Here is a 15,008-nt window from a genome sequence, read left to right as displayed (position 1 = left end):
CTCTCTCTCTCTCTCACCACCCGATTCTCTCTTTCTCTCTCCCTCCCTCCCTCCCCTCTCTCTTTTCTCTCTCTCTCTCTCTCCTCTCTCCTCTCTCTCTCTCTCTCTCTCTCTCTCTCTCTTCTCCTCTCACTCTCTCTCTCTCTCTCTCTCTCTCCCTCCGATTCTCTCTTTCCTCTCTCTCCCTCCTCCCCTCTCTTCTCTCTCTCCTCCCTCCCCCTCTCTCTTTCTCTTCTCTCTCTCTCTCTCTCTCTCTCTCTCTCTCTCTCTCTCTCTCTCTCTCTCCTTCTCTCTCCTCCTCTCTCTCTCTCTCTCTCACTCACTCTCCTCACTCACATATACAAACACACACACACACATACACACACAGCTCGAGTCCTGAGCTCAAGCAGCTGTACAGAGCCGTTTAACTTGTGATCAACTTTTCGACTGAAGAAGGGATGATTACTTCTTCGTGGCCGAAGTGTTCAGGACAACACAAGCGCTCGGATGCGTGGGCTGACTCCTTGTTCCTGTATATGTACATATACTTACACATATTATCTTTTCCTACGGTTTAAACGTTTTTAATGGCTACGGCTGTTATTGCCAGCACAAAATGCCTGTCATGAAAGGATTGCTTGCGCCTCAGAACACCTTTTTTGGATACAATTGCTACACGATTCGACGGAACTCGTAAGTGCTTTGAACTGCAGAGTTTTTGTCTGTAAATTGGCGATGGGGGTTGGCGATGAGGTGGGGGAGGAGAGTTGTGGATGCGATAAACGGATGACTGCAGTTTTAGAAAATGGGAGTATAATCAGAGATAGCTCAAAAGTGACATTTTAACGTAAAGTGGAAAAACTTTATCTCTAAGCACTGGAGGATTGCTACGGATAGATGGAGCAGAATAGAAATCACAAGCAGTGTCTTGTTGTAAAAGCACACCTTTCACTCATATTTCGTAAAATTGTCGGCTAAACATAGAGCTTCCCTTACTCGAAGGTGGTTTTGTATTGTAATTGTAATGCTCAGCAGACTGTACGCCGCTATCGCAAAAGACAATACGCTGGTTACGGCTTTTTTGTTTTGTGATTATTAAGCAACTGTGATACTGACAGGGTACGCTGTAATACGACCCGTTACTGGAAGACAGTACAGTACTTGCACAGTGGAGTTCTCAGAACCGCTGCATTATCTGGAAGCACTGAGCTCGATTTTAAACATCAACCAGCAGTAGAACTACTTGATGTAGAGGTAGTGATGATTGGCAATTACCTCGGCTCATTTCCCCCTTTTAGTCTTCATAAATAATGGAACTGCAATTTACAAGCCCCGATGTCAAATATTTTTGTCCCTAGGGACCGCTGTTTCTGGCGTTCCACTTTCAGCACCACGGCCAGAGCCAATCGGGGGGTTTCTGAAACAAACAGCAAGTGCAAATGTCAGTGATGTATTTCCTACAGCCTCAACACGAGGACCAAGATAAAACAAAGGGGAGACAATATTCCCGACCATCGCTAGTCCTTTCATCCATTTCAATTCCTATGAATAATGCAAACAAATAATTTCAGAAATTTTTAAAACAGTAACTCCAGTATAAAGTTTAAGAGTGTTCTATTCCACTCCATTATATAAGTTACTGGATATTTCAGATTTCTTTTAAATAGTCATTGAATCATGGCACTTCTGATACAACATAAAAGTATAGAAAAGCCCTATGCAGTCCCTTCTTGGGGAGATATCCAATACTTGGCCAAATGAATCAAAATATAAGGAAGATTGTTCTATCCAGTCTGCTGCGGCCTGAATGATGTATGTTTGGTATGGACAAACTAGATATTACCACCAGCAAACAGGGGCATTAATGGTATAAATTAACACATGTTACAGCCAGTAGACTATCGTTTTCATTGAGCAAGGTGACAAAGATGTTCAAGAACTTTTAATGGACGTTTGACTTTTCAGTTTATCTTATATCACCGATGATCAGCAATTTGGTTAGTTTCTTGCTCTTTTGATGAACGCAATGAAGTCAGTAAAAATCCCATAAATATGAAAGATGAAAAGAATTAAGTATGTTTAGCCTTGATTATGAGTAATTTCATTTGGAAATGTCTCCAATTAAAATTCAACTTTAAAATCCAGCATTGTTGTCTGAAATGTTTTGGGTCTTTCATTGATCACGTCAATCTAAAATATGATCTGAATAGCAATAGGCTTCTTTGTATTGATCTGTCAAGTACTGGTATGAATACAGTTAGTGTACACTTGGAATAAACTAGCTGATTTAAGTTACAGGTGCATTAAGTAAACAATTCACAGGAATATATTGTGTAGCAGCAAGGAATGTAAGTTGTTCATGTGAATAATTGGGATGAATAGGAGATTATTAGGCTGGATGTGAAAATCAAAATATCTTTGGTGAACTCCATAACGTCTTGGGATTAGGGACACAGAGATTCTTAAAATTAAATAGAACACTCTCTTCCCTTGATTATGAAGATGAGTGCAAAAGTTGTTGTCATAAAAATAAACCTTATCATTCACAGTCAGATAAATATTAGTATTGATGCGACTGGATCATTTTTTTTGCTGCAGATCTCTCATCTCACCTAGGAGTGGCATAAGTGCCACATGTCAAATTATAAATGGCCAGTTGGCTTCTCACCAGATTTTGATGAAGATGAAAGACTCTGAAATGTGAACACAGTTTCTGATGTGAAAATTGGTTAGTAATTTTTGGTAAGGAAGTGATGCCCAACTGCTGGCTAATGTGCAATTTCCCTTTTACAAAAGCTTCATGTTTAAATTTCCTGTGATTTTTATAAAGTTGCTGCATTTTCTCTTTTGTTGCCCACTAAACATGATAAGAAAACCATCAGATAATTAGCAGCATAAGTACTCTTTCAATGAAATAATAGTTAATCACAACCAGTCAATATTTTTTGTACCTCATTGTTTCAGGCTCAATTAGTATCATTGGTTAAGAAGTTTGCTCTTTTCATTACTGTGACCCCAGATGTTCTCGTTACATGAACAGTTTTCACTCCTGGAAATTTAGTATTTACTTTTTCTTTCACAGCGCATATTTATGCAACACTCTTCCAATCAATCAATTGAAACTGGGGGAGTGGAGTGGAGGGCAACATTGTAGCGTAAAGCTTTACAGCTCCAGTGAGAGCAAACAGTGATTGGGGTTCAATTCCGGCGACTGTCTGTAAAGAGTCTTTTCCCCATGACCAGATGGGTTTCCTTCAGATGTTCCAGTCCCTTCCCCCCCCCCCCCCCCCCCACATGGGTTAGGCTTAGTAAGTTGTGGGCATTCTAAGTTGGCACGGAAGCATGCGGCACTTGTGGGCTGCTCTCGGCACTTATTTGGACTGTGTTGCTCGTTGATGCAAACAACACATTTCACTGTATGTTTCAATGTACATGTGACAAACAAAGCTAATCTAGTCTTTATATGAGTGGGTTCACAGCAGTCTATTTCACTGGAACACATGCCAAGAGTTTTTAATTTAAAAAAAAAACAAAGAAATCAGAATTTACAACAGTAAAAGCAAAATAATTCCTTTATAAAACTGCAGTGAGTGGCGAATAGTTACATTGAAGCCAAGTTACTTCCAGCAGTACAATCACCCCCTACGGTCTCTAGAAATTGCCACTAGATGCAACTTTTTAGATGTAAGCATGTCACTGTGAGCCAAACTAATTGTTCTGCTCTCGCACTGCAGTCCAAATATAATTGAACATTGACATATTGTCCAATAATGATGCGGATCTGTTATTATAACATGAAGGATGGAATGTTTGCTTGTCAGAATATATTTTGCAACAATAGTACTACATAGGCTTCTTCAGAATAATAGGAAATATTCATATTCCATTAAGTAACCTGTGCCAATGGTAAAATAAGAAACTGACTTTAGGGTTGAATTACTGAGTAAATAAACATGCATAACATCAAAATGAACTGTGTGAATATTAGAATGTAGTTTTCACTGCATATTATAAAATCCCAATTATGTATACATTAAACTGAAATGATGTTGTACTCGGTGAAGGAATGAGGGCAGAATAACACATGAGCATTTCATACTGACAAAACAGTTACTGGATCGGAAATAACTTTGTGCACAAACTCCATGCTAGTTTGATGAAGAATATGAATGTTCATAGATTGAGTAGTAGAGCATGGGAACAGATCTTTCAGCCTATGATGTCCATGGAGGCCATGATGCCAATCGAAACTAACCCCATGTGCAGATGGTCCATATCCCCTCATTTCCTGACTCTTCATCTGATCCTCTAAATGTCTCTCAAATGTTACTATTGTATCTATTTTCACCATGTTCCTTGACAGTGTATTCCAGGCATTTGTCACCCTCTGTGCTTCAAAAAATTAACTCATCTTGTGCATCTCTTAAACTTTCTCCATATCAGCTTAAGTCAATGCCCTTTAATACTCGGTATTTGCACTCCGGGCATTGTCGAGCTTATTGTCACATGCACAAGTACATCAATGCACCAATACAATGAAAATGTTACTTGCAGCAACATCAGAGGCATATAGCATCAAATACATAATGTTCTCTAGAAAGTCATAAATCAAACATTAGTTAGAAGATTCTTAATATATATTATATCCACATCTGTCATAGTTTTATAATCTGTTGGTTGCCACTCAGCCTTTAAATCTCTAGAGAAAACAATACAAGACTGTCCAACCTCTCCTTATAGTAATGCTCTCTATCAGCAACAAGTTAATGTGCTTGAACATATCAAGGTTAAGAACGAGGCAGTGTTGGAGCTTTTCAAAGACAGCTGTACTGTTCTAATCTAGGTACCATCCTGGTGAACATCTTCTGCATTCTCTCCAAAGCCTCCATGTCTTTTCTCAAATGCAGTGACCAGAATAGCTTTATACCACTGCAACTTTTATACTCAACATCTTGACTGATGAAGGCAAGTATTCCATACACCTTTAGAATCCTGTCTATTTTGCATTGCTGCTTTCAGGTCTTGAACTCAAGATCCCCAAAATCAGTACGTCTCGGAGAATTGCCATTTAATGTATGTATACTTCCCTCTTTTGGCTGTTCTCCACTTTTCTGGGAACTTGCCTGTGACTAAAGATCTCTGTTAAGGCTCTTTGCATTCAGAGTGGTAACCAGCATGTTTGCAAGTACCATTTTTTCAGAAAACTTTGATGTAATGATAGAGTTTCACGTATATTGTTTCAGCCCTTTCTCAGTGAAGGTCTTAGTACTGATGTAGCCATTTGTATGGCTGATATGTGTACTTACTGAATCTTGTGCCACCACTTTATATTGTACAAGATGTTGCAGATGAGGGAAGTGATGATCCGGCAACTCATGGAATATTAATTCGTAGGAATGGTCTGTTAGGATTAGCTGCTGATTTAATTAATTTGGCTTTCTCAGATGCACACTTGCTGGCTGGGCAGTCAGAACTGTCATCCATAATGATTTTATCTAACCTGTCATAGAGGTGTGCAACACTATCTCAAAATTAATGAAGAAATCTACAAATTCATACCGAATAAAAGCAGGAAACACATTAAACTGTGGATAGCAACATCAGGTGCACTTAAACATTGAAGAAAATGAATCCATTTTTATCGTAGTCTGCATCTTGCCTTCTTTATTTTGCAAAATAAAAAGCCCCAGACTTACATTCCAAAAAGTGACTCCTTCAACTCTGATTAAAACCATCAAGTTCCAAATCTAGAGTTTTGATAATCCCCAAAACCAATACTTCAACTCAGTTTCAGGTGTCATTTCACAAATGAGATACTTAATCAAAATTCCTCTGCTCCCTCGTGTTGATGCAGGAGACCCAATGGTATAAGATGACTAGTGGGGTACCGCAAGGCTCAGTGCTGGGACCCCAGTTGTTTACAATATATATTAATGATTTAGACGAGGGAATTAAATGCAGCATCTCCAAGTTTGCGGATGACACGAAGCTGGGGGGGCGGTGTCAGATGTGAGGAGGATGCTAAGAGGATGCAGGGTGACTTGGATAGGTTAGGTGAGTGGGCAAATTCATGGCAGATGCAATTTAATGTGGATAAATGTGAGGTTATCCACTTTGGTGGCAAGAACAGGAAAACAGATTATTATCTGAATGGTGGCTGATTAGGAAAAGGGGAGATGCAACGAGACCTGGGTGTCATTGTACACCAGTCATTGAAGGTGGGCATGCAGGTACAGCAGGTGGTGAAAAAGGCAAATGGTATGTTGGCATTCATAGCAAAAGCATTTGAGTACAGGAGCAGGGAGGTTCTACTGGTGAGACCGCACCAAGAAGATTGTGTGCAGTTTTGGTCCCCTAATCTGAGGAAAGACATTCTTGCCATAAAGGGAGTACAGAGAAGGTTCACCAGATTGATTCCTGGGATGGCAGGACTTTCATATGAAGAAAGAGTAGATCGACTAGGCTTATACTCACTGGAATTTAGAAGATTGAGGGGGGATCTTATTGAAACGTATAAAATTCTAAAGGGATTGTACAGGCTAGTTGCAGGAAGATTGTTTCCGATGTTGGGGAAGTCCAGAACGAGGGATCACAGTTTAAGGATAAAGGGGAAGCCTTTTAGGGCCGAGATGAGGAAAAACTTCTTCACACAGAGAGTGGTGAATCCTCTGCCACAGGAAACAGTTGAGGCCGGTTCATTGGCTATATTTAAGAGGAAGTTAGATATGGCCCTTGTGGCTAAAGGGATCAGGTGGTATGGAGAGAAAACAGGTACAGGGTTCTGAGTTGGATGATCAGCCATGATCATACTGAATGGTGGTGCAGGCTCAAAGGGCCGAATGGCCTACTCCTGCACCTATTTTCTGTTTCTATGAGTGTGGGAAATTGTTCTCAGTGTCCTAGCTAATATATATTCTTGAAAAGCTTAATGAACAGCATTAATTTTGAAAAGAGAAACAGAATTAGAGTATCATGTAAAAGTGTCTTCAACTCAAAATGTCAGTTCTGTTTTTGCTTTCTACAGATGCTGTATGACCTGCTGAATATTACTAAAGTTTACTTTTTATATATTAATATGAGTTGACTTACTTGTTAAGATCAGAATGCTATTTGTGGGACACTATGGTATACTAATTGACAACTTGCATTTCTAAGTATTAAACATTTCCCACTTCATTGGCTAATAAATATCTTGGTCTATCCCATTGTCTTGAAAGGTGTTTTGTGAACAATGGTGTAAAGATGAAACAGCAGATTCTTATGTTGAATAAGAAACAACAATGAATAGGTGGATTGGAAGGTCTAGGTTTGGAATACCTTGCTTCAATAATTTGTATCTAGTTGGTGGCATTTCTATTATCTACTTTCTGCTCTACTAAAACTTCTTGTTGTCCTGTCTCCAAAGTATGTTCGGTGTGTTGTAGCACTTTGTAATAAGCTATTGCCTGAATTTCCTCTCTTTGCTCTTTCACCACATACATTCTTTCTCTCTACCTCCAATCCCAAATGTGAATCTGCTGCAGTTTTCTTTCACATCACAAATATCTGTCCAGAGTGACACTGGCTTACCTGTGTGCCTTCCAGCTGCAGACATATTCTTTCAGCTTTGGACTAGCAGAGGTATATCTTTCTGGGAAGCTAATTATCCACCACCATCAAAGATCATGCTCCATCAGTCTTTCCCTTCTATCAGAGGCTCACATTAATGTGAATGGATTTAGATAGCTTGCATGTCACTCTATATTGAAACTCTCTGGCACATCATGGATTTGCTGTTACATGCTTTGTGTTAGTGGTTTTGAGGGAGCTATTAACCTAGCGAAGAAGTATCTGGCTGTGAGTCTGATGGTGTGCCTGCAGCCAACATAGAAACATATGGAGAAACGCCTGCTTCTCTTGTGATGAGATTGGCATATAATTGGTAAGGGCATGCAGTACGAAAAATGAAGACAACAGTAATCACCACAGTCATTCTTAGCTGAAGCCATTCTATCTCAGGAACTAGTGTTGTTGTGTTTGATCATAGAGTTTATACCTGAGACACCAATACTATGGAAAGATGTAATATTTACAGGATGTGGTTTGTGTTGAAATCTTTCCCTGCAAATATGTCACTTTTTTGGTTCTAATATTTCATTCGTACCCTCTTCCATTCAGCACACCTCTCATTCCCTTCATGTAAAGAATTCAATCAAAAATAGCAAATGAAGAATGAAAATTGGTAAATTAGAAAGTTGGTTTATTATCGTCACATGTACTGAGAAAAACAAGTGAGGTACAGTGAAAAACAAGTTTTGCATGCCATTCATACAGATCAATTCATTAAGGTAGAACAAGGTAAATCAATAGGGGTGCAGGATAAAATGCAACCGTTACAGAGAAAGTACAGAAGTACAGTGCAGGTAGACAACATGATGTAAGGTGATAACAAGGTAGACTGTGAGGTCAAGAGTCTGCTTTATTGTACTAGGGGATCATTCAATAGTCTTATAACAGCTAGATAGCTGTTCTTGCGCCCGGTGGTATGGGCTTTCAGGATTTTATCCCCAATTTCACTGAGTTGGTGGTGGGGGTGGGGGGAGGGAAGAAAGAAAGAATGTCCAGAGGGTGTGGGTTGGCAAATTATGGTGTCTGCTTTATTGAAGCTGTGAGACGTGCGGATGGAGTCTATGAAAGGGAAGCTGGTTTACCTGATGTGCTGAGCTCCATCCACAACTCTGCCGTTTCTTGTAGTCATGGGCAGAGCAGTTGCCATACCAAGGTGTACAAGCATCTGGACAGGATGCCTTCTATGGTGCATTGATAAAAATTGGTGGAAGTCAAACAAGTCATGCCAAATTTATTTATACTCCTGAGGAAGTAGAAGCATTTGTAAGCTTTCTCAGATGTGGCTTCAATGTGGTTGGAGCAGCTCATGCTATTGGTGATGCTCTCTGCTAGGAACCTGAAGCTTTCAACTCTCTCAATCTCAGCACCACTGATATAAACAGGAGAATGTGCACACGTTGCCCTGATACAAACCCCGCCCCACCCCACTTCCTGAAGTCAATGGTCAATAAGTATATTGCTGGCTCATTACCAAAACTCATGTTCCGATTTTAGTTCTTCCTATGTTTAAATCTTCTTTTCAAAATAAACTTTATTCATATATAGGAAGTAAAAAATACCAACGCATGGCTTCCTTCAAGTTCGTAGCATTGTTCAGTCTACATACTCATGGTATTATCAGTTCTATACATTAGCACTTTCTGTGTAAGAGCACCATTATTACCCTTGTGATCTCCTACAGTGTTGTGCTTCAGTTAAAGAAATCTGCTCTCCTTACCTGAGCTGATCTATATTGGACCTCAGAACTATCATTGTGATTGACTCTTAATTGTATTCTGAAGTCAGGAGCATTTAGGAGTCAAAAATAAATATCAGCATTTCCAGCAACATACACATTCCATTGATTAATTTTTTTAAATAGGTAATTTTAAACCTCTGCTGGACTACCTGGTTTAAGTAAAATATGCAGTACATAAAGTTAGAAGCAGTTTTAGCGAAAATGGAGCATCTGTTTGAGAAGCAAAAGGATGTGAAAATTGAATAAATAAAATTGTATTGGTGGAAAATAGTAAGGGAGGGCCTGGTGGAGGAAGAGTTTAAATGGGGTTTATACAAAAGTTATGGTTGAGCAAAGTTTGAAGTTCCATAGAAAACCCATTTTTATGATTTATGTAGACTTCAACGAAACAAACAAGTATCACCAGAGCTATAATCCATTGTCATCAGTCAGGATAAAGGGTAAGACAACTTTGTTCATGTTTGTCTTATGTTAGCAAATGAGTGGAAACAAATGTGAGTTCATAATTCTCCCTTAAATGTTGAACGATCTGTTAACTTAATCTTCTATGGTAACACTGTTATATAAAAAGTTGAGTTTCAGTCTAATATTCCTTAATAGGTCCATAAATATTAAATTTGCACTTATCCTTCTTCATTGTTATCAAGTATATGTAAAATGATGTGTACGAATACAAGATATTCTGAAAGAGATGTGTGAAGTTATGAAAAAGGACAAGATTAGTGAAGGTCCCTTATGTAGGTCCCTTATGTACAATAGAATTACACTGAATATTTAAAAAAATGGCAGAGAGAAATTCAAGAAATATTTTGTGTTTAACTTCTCAGATGCAGAAAACGCCTGAAAATCATGAACTACAGGTTCAAAGTTGAAATAAAAATTACATCCTTACAAAAAAACCAATTAAAGAAATTATTGGGTCTGAAAGCTGATAATCTGAGTTCGAATGCTTTGAACAAAGTTCCTTTGGAGATTATGGATACATTGTTGATAATCTTCCTAACTTCTCTGGATTCCAGAAAAATATCCACAGTTTGGAGGGAGAGAGAAAGCAAGGAATTGTTGACAAATTAACCCTTCATAACTAGGATCTATTATCCAGAATCTGGAATTTATTATTGATGGAGTGGTAGCAGGGTACTTAGAAAATAGCAATAGGTTAGTTAGAGTGATTATGGAATTATGAAAGAGAAATGCAGTTTGACAAATTTGTTAGAACTTTTTTAAATTGGAACTAGCATAATGGATCAAAGGAAACATAGATGTAGTGTACAGAGGGCTCCCTCTGACTTTTCTCAAATTCTTCCATACATTTTTAGAACATTTTTCAAGCATGTAGTAGTAGTAATAATAATAATAATAATAATAAAAATAAAATAGTTCATGGTATTCATTAGTAATGGATGGAATATATATTCCGTTAGTGTAATTATGGGCAGTTTTAGAGTGAAATGAGAAAAATATAGCAATTATATGCAGACTGACATTTTAGACTTGTGAAAAATCTAAACCCAAATATAACCTGGGGACTGTCTTTATTTGGAAATGCCTTTGAGCATATGGGATTGGGGGTGATATACTTGCACAGACTGAGGTAGATAGGCATACAATCATGTGCTTAGGACCTATATACCCTTGCTGTTGTTCTAGTTTCTCTGCCCAACCCTTTCCCCGTGCTTTGCACCTTTGTTTTCCTTGTCCCTTGTAAAAACTAGTATTATAGCATTTGGGAGACTAATATCAGGTTTGCAGAGCAACTGAGCATGATGACCTTTTCTGACCATCTCATAAATCCCATCGTGCTGTCCAATACATCACAGCCAAAAAATTGGACCATTAAAGTTTGGATGGGTTGCATAGGTTGATTTCCCTTATTCCCTGCTCCCTACACCAGAATGATGAGGTTCAAGACTTGCTGCATGGTGGTCTCATTTTAATGTTACAGGTGAAGTATCAGACCAATGAAGAGGACTCTAAGGTTGAGCCATAGTTAATGTTTCTGCACCTTGGTGGTAACTGTTGGCAGAGTTTGAGATCAGTGTATCTGAATTCCCCTTACACCTCAACTTTCTTTAATTTCAAGCCATTTCCAGAATTAATATCTTCAATTATGCTTTTGCTTAAAATTAAGAGGAATTTCTTTAGCCAGAGGGTAATTAATCTGTGGAATTCGTTGCCACAAATGACCATGCATTGGGTGTATTTAAAGTGGAGGTTGATAGTTTCTTGATTAGTAAGGTTGTCACATGTTAAAGACAAGAGAATGGATTTGAAGTTAAAAAAATAGCCATGATCAAATGGTAGAACAGACTGCATGGGCCAAATGGTCTAGTTCTGCTCCTCTGTCTGTCAGGGATATGGACCAGAATGGCACAAACCATCTTGTGGAAGATTGATCTTCCAGAAGGAAGTCCTGAAGTAAACATTAGGTTTCTTGCTTGGTGGCAGTAGACACTCGGTATGTCAGGTGTGACTAAAATTATATATTTAATTAAAATGATGTGGGTATATTTCTGACCTGAGATGTGTACATTTCCTGCCTAACATTACTGGCTTCTTCCTTGCTCCCAAACAGTTTCCAGCACTATGCATTTGTTTGTAATGGACTTTGCCTTGTTCAGTTGAAATATGCTTGAGAGCCTTTCATATGCAATAAATCTTAGAATCATAACACTGAGCGCGATTCATGATTCAGATTCAAGATTCAAAATGGTTTAATGTTATTTCCAGAACACGAGTACTGAAATAATTGTTACTCCAGATCCAATGCAGCACAAAAAGCACAGTAAGATGAAGAACACAATAATTAAAAACACAACAAATATAAATGCATAAGTTAGTATATATATATTTATTTATTGTATATTTATGAATATTTATAAAGTGACACTGGGCATAAGGTGGCTTACATGAAATGATAAAGTAGTGATGTGGGGGTTGTGGAGGTGTAGTTAGTGGGTAGAGGTTTTGATCAGCCTTACTGCTTGGGGAAAGTAACTGTTTTTGGGTCTGGTGATCCTTGCTTGGATGGTATGTAGTGTGTGTGAGACAAGCAGGATGTGTAGGATCCTTCATGATTGAAATGGTTGATCGTAATGTCAGGCAGAAAATGCACACATAATTGATGAGGAAGCCCAAGTTTATAAATTGTGCGGGATTTATGCAGAGATTAAATGTTAGATTTTTTACTATATGACCTTCTTAATGGTGAATATGGCCTTTGATTTTTAAACTTGCTTTTGTTTACTATGGGCAACCTCTAGAAAGTTGAAAAGTAACTTCTGAAATACTTTCAGCCATGACTGGCTTTCTTTGTACATGCATGACCATTCACCATTCACTGAGGTTAATGTTAAGGTCCTTTCAAATCAACTGATGAGCATTTTCTCACTTGTTTCGCCTTGGTATACTTACAATATCTTGTTCAGTGAAGCTCAATGGGCACAGTAATTTAGGATCAATCAAGAACTCAGTTGGATAGCTGATTCTAATCCAGCCAGCACCTTATAAAATATATACCATGAAAGGGGATAAAGAGCAGTGTTAGCTTTACAACCTGTTGGTCCGGATCTGGCTCTGAGTGCAGATCATCATTCTTTCAACCATCTTTACACAAAACGGTAGCAGGTGCTTTGATTAAAGGTCGTTGCTATAGTTAAATTCTCAAAGTAAACAAATGTTCTTGTTTGTAATGCGTCAGTAGATATAGAACAAACCTAAACATTTTTCATTTGTCATGAATGCCAAGAAGTTATTGACTAAGACATTAAGCAGTCCCTTCAGATGCCTCAAGTGCAGTTACAGAGATTGAAAGCAATATAATAATACTGATAACGGTTTTAGTAAGTTTGGTTTGAACTCAAAGCCAAGACCATTATAAATATATACAGTGACAGCTGGTAACATATCTAATACACAGTATTTTGACATATTGAATATCAGTAAGGTCCCAAAGTGGAGTTGCTGTCAACTGAAACAGTGGTTACTGTCTTATTTGTCTGCTGGTGTCATTGGCTTTTAGGTTTGAGTAGCATGTCCTGCTAGCATAAATGAAAAAAAAACAAAACTGTTTGTCACTTCTGTGAGAGTGGACATTGTTTCTGAAATATACTGGAATGCACTGTAACAAAACTGGTCCTTACATCAAGAACTATAAATCTCCCTGCTACACCAGAGTTTATTCTTCAGACTAACACTTCCTCCCTTCATACTGCATCCTCTCTCTTTCAAAAGTCCATGAAATTCACGTGATTTCTTCTCTGCTTGAAAAAATCCAGTATTTTCTTCTTGGTAAAATGCCTTAGGGCAAGAACTAAATTAAATCAAATTGTTGTTCATGTGTTGTAAGATATTTGGATGGAGTGAAGTTACAGTTGAGTAATTATTTAACATAAGTTATTTATGTACACCAGAAATAATAAGGGAAATGTTGCACCACAAAAAGTGCTTACTGGAGGAGCAAAGAACATGAAGAAAGAGTAGGAAAATGTTGGATTTGTGAGCAAAAACACAATCGAAGGTTTACTTTCTGGAAATGGTTTGAACATGAAGAATGCTTTATTTTAAGGAAAAATTACAATGATTGTAGTATGAACCCTGAAGGCTTTGCTAATGATTTTTCAAAGAAAGATTGGTGGCAGGGTTTTCATACTGATAGGCTGGGAAGTTGATGAGGACATGAATGCTTTTGTTCAGATTAAAATAGAGCCTGTTCAATGCCCTGGTTCACATCTTTACTGTTATGCTCCAGGTATTTCATTTAGCACTCCTGTAAGAGCAGTCAGTTCTGCTTTCAGCCTGTTTGGGTTATTGTTGAAGGTAGGGGATGATGAGGAATGTGTGCCATCAATTAGGATGGTGGAACTGGGGTGATTTTTTAAAATGAGGGACACTAAGGTTGTTCTTGGAGTTCTGCTCGGCAGGAGATGAAGAGGGAAGATGCTGTAGGGAACTGGTCGTAGGATAAGACCTCGTGGGAGACTGGCTTGTTCGAAATGGATTGTGAGCAACGTTCAGAAGGTAAACACAAAGTACACTGCAGATGCTGGGGTCAAATCAACACGCACAAAAGCTGGATGAACTCAACAGGTCGGGCAGCCTCCGTGGAAAAGCAACGGATGCTGCCCGACCTGCTGAGTTCATCCAGCTTGTTTGTAAATGTTCAGAAGGTGGTATGTGCTTTCACGCAGACCGAGGGCCCAGCGCGTGAGTGACTGAGAAGTACAAAATGAGCTTCAACTTGTGCACATAATGGGCCCTTTTTGTTTTTTTCTTTCTTTTCTTTACCAACCCTTCAGTTAAGTAAGTTTTGTAAATATAATTCCTTTAGTGGTATACGGTGTGCTGTCTGTTATCTCTTGGCAGTGAGTTGTAACAGGGTAGCAAATTGCACAGCATCCACACAGACCAGCGTCTGGGGTAGGACAGCCCTTTCAATCTCACAGGTTTGCAGTGTGTTTACCCTAGACTTACACAGCCAAGGAAACCAGTGGGGTTTCACCTGCATAAATCCTTATCCATACAAAAGGTTCTTTCAAAGATGCTTGGCTGTTTATAAATAATATTTTATTTTTCCCAATGCCACCTCAGTTGCGTACTCTCATCTTTTGAGTTACATCATAACAACGTGAAGAATAGATATAAGAGAAGGCTACTGTCACCTTGAGCCTGCTCTTACATT

The 15,008-nt window shown here is 38.6% G+C and overlaps 1 protein-coding gene across 1 annotated transcript in view; it reads left to right on the top strand.

Annotated features, from left to right (window-relative positions):
- The first annotated feature begins 329 nt into the window (after positions 1–329).
- The window catches only part of kcnh3 (potassium voltage-gated channel, subfamily H (eag-related), member 3), a 612,109-nt gene continuing 597,430 nt past the window's right edge, over positions 330–15,008 (top strand). Inside the window, exon 1 of the mRNA XM_073046888.1 lies at positions 330–675. The gene's annotated coding sequence lies outside the window, so the exon portion shown is untranslated. The remainder of the gene's footprint in view (positions 676–15,008) is intronic.

This window comes from Hemitrygon akajei, chromosome 5 (assembly GCF_048418815.1).
Source record: "Hemitrygon akajei chromosome 5, sHemAka1.3, whole genome shotgun sequence".
NCBI lineage: Eukaryota > Metazoa > Chordata > Chondrichthyes > Myliobatiformes > Dasyatidae > Hemitrygon > Hemitrygon akajei.
The sequence above is the reverse complement of the archived record's forward strand: the minus strand, read 5'-3'. Positions and strand labels throughout refer to the sequence as shown.